This window comes from Gobio gobio (assembly GCF_949357685.1).
Source record: "Gobio gobio genome assembly, chromosome: 1".
Classification (NCBI taxonomy): Eukaryota; Metazoa; Chordata; class Actinopteri; order Cypriniformes; family Gobionidae; genus Gobio; species Gobio gobio.
Window position 1 is genome coordinate 75,374,090 of NC_137097.1, and position 8,585 is coordinate 75,382,674.

The following is an 8,585-nucleotide window of genomic DNA, read 5'->3' on the forward strand; positions in this document are numbered from 1 at the left end:
GAGAATATGACGTAGCGCCGGTGTTCGGGAATCGATGAAATACACACTTAAGCTCCATTTTGAGCACTACGCCGAGACCTAAAGCACGATCAATGTAGAATCCAACAGCTTAGACACGCGCGTCTTCCTCTGCTCGTAAACAAATCGCTTCTGGGTCATATGTCCGAACGCCGGATCTGCGTCATATTCTCGCGCATGCGTCGTGGAGGCGCACACGGAAGTCGAGAACAAGTTGGATAAAGGTGTTATTTTGATTTTTTTTTTGCGCACAAAAACTATTGTCGTCGCATTGTATGATTATTGTAGAGCCACTGTGGTGAGATAGACTTTGTAACGACGTTTTAAGTGCCTTTCATGGATCTTGGAAGTGTCAATGTACTGAATGCCAATGGAGGCCTGTGTGAAGCCTTTCTCAGCCATCAGCTTTCAACTAAAATATCTTCATTTGTGTTCCGAATATGAACGGAGGTCTTACGGGTGTCCAACGACATGAGGGTGAGTAATTAATGACAGAATTTTCATTTTTGGGTGAACTAACCCTTTAATGTATTAATACTGTAATATTATTACAGTAACAATAATAATATTATCATTATTCATGTATTGGTATGCATGGGTCCATGCCATGAAAAGTTGTAATGACATAATTGTACTATTTTACCTTGGTAACCACCAGACATTGTTAATTTGTTGTACTTATGCTGCCTGGGGAATGTTTGGGACTTGGGGTGGGGGCCTGTTATAGCAAAAATAGAAGGAAGGAAATTGTAACTTTCATTGCTTTACTGTAAGCTGTCTCACTCCTTCAATAAAAATAAAATAAATAAAAAAAACCTTTGTTAGCAATCGCTCCGTCTCCGTGATGTCCGGTTCGCGAACGAATCATTCTTTTGAATCGGTTCTTTTTAGTGAACCGAATCAGTTCACCAAATCGGACTGAATCGTTCTAAACGGTTCGCGTCTCGAGTCAGCGCTGATCCATAATTTACTAAAGTTACTAAAGTTACTAACTTTCTGACATGAGTGACAGCCCCTCCGACTAGAAATAGACTAATAACCTGAAGTATATTCTAGTAACTACAACAGTTCACTGAACTGAGACATGCTGAGAACTGATGTGAAGTGAACTCAGGTCCATCCGTCTCTCTGGCAGCAGATCGTGCCTGGTAGACCTCGTTAAACCACGCCCCCTCCGCTCATTTCAAATGCAAAGATGTCAGCCAATCACAACAGTGGGCGTTTTTACTGAAGTCTCACAGCAGACACGCCTCTTGAAACAGGGCATTCAGCCAGAGGGCAAACATCAGTATAGAAAAAATGCCTTTTATTTCAAAATTATGACATTTTATGATGTAAAAATCATACTAACAATGTAAGTACACCTCAGGAAACATTATAAAATAATAGAAAAATGCCATGCCATTGGATCTTTAATAGGTTTTTTCGTTTCTTTGGATCATGGGTAGCCTAAAACATTTTTATGCTTTAGGCCTATAGTATTTGTTTTGAATGTGGGCGGCCCTGAAATGTTCCTTTTAGCTTTATATGATCTAAAACATTGAGGAAATATTATTAATTTTTATTTATTTTATTCTCAAAAAACCTTTTAAGAAAACATCCGATATGCAACATGTCATTATTATACGCAGAATTTATTTAATAATGACATAATTTGTATTTAAAAAACCCAACCCCATAAAATATAATATTTATATATTCAGATACAGTTATTTCACCATTTGCAGGATCCTTCATATCAACAACTTCATATCACAGTTTAATTAACATGGATTAATTTTAAAATGTAAGTTTTAGTTTTTTTTTTTAAATTTAGGTAGGCTACATAAATTATATAAAGTCAAATAATTACTCCATCTGACATTAATTAATTAAATTTATAGTTTTAAGATAAAAGGTTTGGTAATTAAAAAAAAGGTCAAACTGTAAATCTGATTAAATAATTAATGATGACATTCTTTGATATTAACACACTAGGGATGAAACGGTATGGAAATTTAACATCACGATTATAGTGACCCAAATTATCACGGTTATCAATATTATCACGGTTTTGTTCAAACGAAATGAAAGTGTTCAAAAAGAACAGATGCACACACTTAAAACATTTCAACAAGTTTTATATTTGAAATTCAACAAACAACAAATAACTAAAGCAGCTCTAAGCACTTTTTTAAGCTAGATTCTGTGGGATTTCCTTCCTTAATGGCCGTCATCAATAGCAACGCATAACACATAAATAATAATAATTTGTCGTAAATATAATCTCTAATATTATCACTGTAAATATATTCCCAAGCAATATTCTCATCAGTGTTCTATCAGACACATTTAAATCTAGCATATTTTGTGTTAGAGCCCAAACAGTATCCTAGTGAAATAATGCATATCCATATTTCCATATGATTTGACAGTTTATTTTATTAAATATCAAAATGTGTGCATCATACCTGAGACCTAGATGAACACTTTACAGTCTTTTTATGACTGTCATTCTCTTCAAATGCTATTGAAGTTTGAAGCGTGTATAACGTTACCAATGTTGTATGTAACTTTAGAGACGGTCCCTAAATTCGCATGCGTTATGCCAGTCATATCAGATGCGCTGTGGTTCTGCTGTGTTTTTTTTAAACCATTTTCGCTGCTGAAATAGAACAAAAACAGTCAACCACTGTATGATGAGTGAATCTCCTGCGTACAGCACACGTTTATCTCTGCTTTGAGTGCAGATTTCAGCGTGTGAGAGCGGCGCACGCTCTGAACAAAACTCCGCTAATATGAACGCCTCTGATTATGAGATATTGCATTCATAAACTCAATAGAAGCACGTGTAAGTGCTTATAATGCGCAACGCGATTATAACAGATGGCTTTTGAGAAGACTATTATAAGTTCAACAGCCAGAGTGACTAGTGTGCAGCCGAAATAACGTTACACTCGCAAATGGCGGTTGTTAATGTCAAGCCCTGATTATTATCCCTTAAATGTCACCATAGTCTTGACTGAATTTGTTCGTTCGCTTCACGTTATTATTTCCCAGACCTAGGTTTGGTATTGAGGTCAAAGTCCACTTGCCTTGCGTTCGTAGTTTTGAAGTGTTTCCCTCTATTACAGCGACTTTCTTCTGGCATGTTTGCAGACAGGGTGACCATCTTAGATTAAGTTTCCCTCAGGACTTTTGTAAAAGCCAAAATATGACCACGCCTCAGATTTGGTCCTTTTAGAGGCTGAACAATCTCCCGAGTGCTGTCACTGCTTTCTGCCATTTCTCCTCATTCAGAAAACAGCGGTGCGCCAGACTGACGCTGACTGGACAAGATTTACAGCGAGTTTTCACAACCGTGATAATCACACGCGGTTTTAATGATAATAAAATTTTATACAATATTACTAACCGTCACTAAATTTTATCGTGGTTTATCGTGAAACCGGTAATCGTTTCATCCCTATAACACACTCAATGTATTTAATTGGTCTACCTTAATTTTAATCGGATTTTATAATGGCGTGTCTACAAAAAGTCCAAGGTTAAAGGTAGGGTAGGTAGGATTTGGTTAAAAAACTTTTTTTTCCAAATTTGTTTAAACTTTCTTTATATATCAATACATAATTAAAATGTAAGTACTCTGAAAAAGAAAGTATAAAAATTGATTGTCTGTAGACCTCTCACGGTAGCTCATTATTTCCATTCACTCCACCTTCTCCCTTCTGGGCTCTTTCCAAAGCCACGCCCCCAAAACACATGAACGCGCCACGCCGACCACGATCAGCTCAGCTGAAAGACGCATTATTTACCTGAGACGAGCGGAGAAGAAGTGCATGTAGTGACATCATGTCAGAATCACATGTAATAAAAAAATCTAACTTTATCATTATGAATATAAACAAATAAGATGTCTTTTAGTACTCACTATCAAGCTAGAATAACGATACTGGTAAAGTTCAAAATACACATACAACACAGTGTCTACGACACACACAGATACAAGATAAAAACATCAGTAAACGTTGGTTTATAAAAACAAACCAAGGGCTGAAATAAACGTGCAGGAAAAGTTCCCGGTGAACATGGTAAAAGAGTTTAGACAGAGGGTAGTAGCTAAAGCTAACTTAGTTCTAAAAAAAAGTTCCTGGATGCGGTGTACTAGCTTTTACACATGCATTTTGTTATCTAAAGTTACATTTTGCGAGATTCAACATGACAGCGATCAACTTGAGCTAGGCATATTGAGTATTTATCATCTCTACTAATGGCTCGCTAAGTGTATAACATTGTAACTTTATGCTAAGTAATGTTATGTTAGCTATATTAGGCAGCTACGTGTGCTAGTGAGACATGCTTCATGAAAACATAAACCAAAAAAATTTATAATCAAAATGAAAGATTACCTGTCCAGCAGAAATACTTGAACTCTTCAAATCAAACGGGTGCGCCAGGGTTGCCAGGTTTTCACAACAAAATCCACCCAATTGCTACTCAAAACTAGCCCAAAACAAGCCCAATCGTGTTTCTCGCGTTTGGGGGGTAAAATATGTGTCTTTTGGAAGGGCTGCCTGCTAAAATTCGCAAATCCCGGGGCAAAAGATCACATAATTGGGGTCGCTTCAACCCGCGGACATGAAAAACAGCCGCGGCAACAGTGTTTGAAGTAGCCCGACTTGGCAAAACTGGGGCGCATGTGGGCAGATCCTGGAAAAAAGCGGTGGTAGCCATGGTAGCGAGAGAGAGTGACAGGCGCCCAAGCCAATCACTTGTTTCGGCCCGAAAGAAAATAATGAGCGGTGTTTATTGCAGATTAAAAAGTCTTAAAAAGTCTAGAGTCACTCAATTTTCATACTCTCTTTTTCAGAGTACTTACATTTTAATTATGTATTGACATATAAAGAAAGTTTAAACAAATTTGGACAAAAGTGTTTTAGATCATTCTTACCTACCCTACCTTTAAAGGCTAGCTAAGCTATTAAAAATAAAAAAAACTATCTTTACAAATATTAAATGAACTATTCATGTTGGTGTATCGATGAGGTATAAAGGGGTTTGATTAAAAAATAAATTTGTTAAATAAATTTGATACTCACGTTTCGGCTTAAGTCCTTCACATTGCAAAGATGTTTACCCGATCCAATGTGATAGGAGGCGCTGTCTTGAAAAAACGAGGAGTCTGAGAATGCTGGACTCTTGAGTGCGGGACTGTAGCTGCAGGAAATTTACGAAAGATCTAGTGTCATTTTTCATTTGATTTTCATAAACAAAACGAAAAATAAAATCAAAATCAAAACGTTTCTTATTTATCTTAATTTCTTTAAGTAGAAGTCTTCTACTCTTTAAGTAGAAATTATCAGAAGGTATCCTACACCGGGTCCAAAAAAACATGCAATATTTCATTATTTCACTACAAAACAAAAACTAAAAAACAAATAAAGAATTATCAGCAATTAATTATGTAATTATGATCAGTTATCATTCAGGAAACAACATACAATATTTATATAACTTTCAACCAGTTTGGTTTGTGTATTCCGAGAGTATTTTCGGGAGTATTTTCTGTGATGATTCCATATGAAACTGTTATTGTTGGTTTTACATATTTTGAGAGAGAAGAGTTTTTATTTTATTATTATTATTTTTTAATCAATCTTATTATTATAATTTTTTTTCTTTTTTTTTGGCTAAATATCTTATGTACACACAAGTGTAAAGTTAGGAAGAGTAAGCCTTTCTTTAACAATTTTCTTAAAGACTTAAAATAGCCTACTATGTAGCCTATATCTGATTTCTGATTCTTCTAATAATTTACTAAGAAAGATGTGATGTCGTCGCCAATAATTCAATGTCTAATACTTTAAAAACGGAAGCAGCACAAATAAAAATTTTACCAGCACAAACCAGCACAAACAATTGAGACTATTTTGGATGAATTTGGAGCATGGGGGGGGGGTGACCTCTGAGTGACCTCATGACCTAGAAATATTATTTTAATATCTTGAAAACGTTACAGAAAAAACAGCACAAACGATTGAGACTATTTTGTCGCCGTTTTGCGTTGGGTGGGATGCCAACTTCACGCCAGACCATCACCTATTCAATCAACATATCATATCGCCCTAATGGTGCGTTCACACCGGACGCGATTCGCGCGATTCGCGCGAGTGATTTACATGTTAAGTCAATGCAGAGACGCGAAATGGCATTCTGCGGCGCGATTCGCGCGAATGAGGCGGCGAGATTCGCGCGATTCGCGCGATTGAGGCGGCGAGAAGGACGCGACTTGAGCATTTTGAACGCGCGATTCGCGCGAATCGCGTGAATCGCGCGAAACGCTCAAGTTGAAAAATCTGAACTTTGGCGGATATTTCGCGCCGCGTTAACCAATCAGGAGCTTGCTCTAGTAGTGACAACAATGAAGAGAAAATCTGTATATTGATATCTGGTTCAGACAATATGATTATCACTGTGATAACATTAAATTACATGAAACACAACCCAGTCTCTTTTTGTTAAATGCAAGTTTATGTATGATCAATAATACAAAAGTATCAGTAATGTATAACAAGCTATACATGAAACAAAGCAACAATGCAGTCAAACATTCAGAGTCAGTGCTAGTAGGCTAACGTTACAACTGCAACGTACAGTTATAGCCTAAAAATATAAAGTAATGAAACTTATCTTTGCCCTCAGCCTAAACGATTTGCCAGGGAACAAATTATAGATCCATGAGACCAAAGATCGGCCGTTACAAGACGAATTATAGCTCGAGACACACGCCACAGAGACATCAGAGCCAGCGGGAGACGGCAGAAGGACTGGCCGAGGAAAGGTTGCCCTCGCCGGCTTTCACGTGCGCTGAGCGCGCTGTCCACTGGAGCTCACAGCTCCGACAACGGCAGATAAAATGTTCAAATAGGCACTGTTTATGTAAATAAACCACAGATTTGAGCTTTAAACAACTACATTATCGACTGAAAAAGTCTTAAAACTACGTTTTGTCACACATTAACAGTAGATATGAACAAAAAAAAAGACATGTAAACACAGCCCATGTCAGCCATTTCTCAACGAGACGAGCTGCTGGCGGAAGCCCCGCCCATGACGCGAATTCGCATCTGTTGTGCAGTGAATGTCACACGCGATTCGCGCGAATTTCACGCGCGATTCGCGCGAGTAAACTCAAAATGTACACGCGTCCACCTTCGCGCGATTAGCGCGAATTATTCGCGCGAATCGCGTCCGGTGTGAACGCCACATTAGGCATTAAGGGATAACAGATTATGGCTCATAATGCAGCTTTGAAATGATATATTTGAAAGCGCTTTAGACTACAGTACTAAAAAGTTTTAAGGACTTAAATGGAAAAAGTACAATATTCCTTCTACTGAGAGAAGCTGAACAATGAAGCATTTCCAGACGTGTTTCATACATTATTTATGCCGGTGTGAGCACAAGCGGTTCGGAAAATATTAATCTGTAATATATCTGTTATAAATAAACATATAAATACATATACACAATAAAGACACATTTTGGTTAAGTTGTTTATTTCCACTGAGTTTTACTTTTTTACTTTTACTTTCACTTCTTGTTTCCAAGTTGGTAAACTGTTTTCCACGCAGGTCGTGAGAGCGGCTATAGCAGTTAATAACACAGCAAGCGTTGACCATTCTAATGTGTTTTTAACGGTATAATAGGCTACAAGGTTTAACGTCTACCTCCTTCTACTACTCATTAGTGTCTGTGTCCTAAGTCCACGAATGCATTGCGTCACCTTCCCGTTCTCTAAACATTCTTGTAATTTCATAGGAACCAAAAATATTTAGTTTTGATAAAAGTGTCTGCTAAATTCATAAATATAATTATACATAAAAGCCAAACCTGAGGTGATCTGGATTCCACACAGCCAGCTGAAGTTTTCTGCTTGATGATGTGTTAAAAAGATGTCTTCTTGTCTTGATCTCTTTCTCGTTTGTGATGCTAGATGGTTTTAAAATAGCTAACTGTTTATATTACGCAAGATGCATGTCAGCCAATCAGAATGGACCGGTGGGCTGCAATTGGTCCGTTCTTTTTCAAGTAAATCACATGATATTGAAGAAACCAGCATAAGGGTCTGGGCAGGGCTCAGATCAACTCTGGGTGTTTGTGGGATTCCATCAAATTACATGAAAGGGAGATCTACTAATGGGTCGATTTAACACATCCTTGCTGAATAAATTATTAATTTATTTAAAATAAAAATAAAAAACACTGCCCCCCAAAATTTTGAACGGTAGAGTAAATTGTTACAAAATATTTCTATTTTAAATACATGTGGTTCTTTTTTTTTCTTTTTATTCATCAAATAATCCTGAAAAAAGTGAACTTTCTTCCTTAATACATTTGAGAATGCCATAGCTATATATTCAATTTGTATATATAGGTGTAGGTAAAACAACATTCCTCAGGATGTCTTGAGCATCCAATCATGGTACTTAAAATCAAGCCATACCATATATGGTATTTCAATATAAAATCAAGTAAGACGTGAGTGTGCGCAAAATGTGTGTTTGTGTATCATCTGGGTGTGTGAA

The 8,585-nt window shown here is 37.0% G+C and overlaps 1 pseudogene across 1 annotated transcript in view; it reads right to left on the reverse strand.

Annotated features, from left to right (window-relative positions):
- The window catches only part of LOC307124513 (interferon-induced very large GTPase 1-like), a 60,605-nt pseudogene extending 52,620 nt beyond the window's left edge, over positions 1-7,985 (reverse strand). The window contains exons 1-2 of the transcript XR_013818696.1: positions 7,891-7,985; positions 5,097-5,214 (exon numbers count right to left, since the gene is read on the reverse strand). The product of XR_013818696.1 is annotated as an interferon-induced very large GTPase 1-like (transcript). The remainder of the gene's footprint in view (positions 1-5,096; positions 5,215-7,890) is intronic.
- Positions 7,986-8,585: the final 600 nt, after the last annotated feature.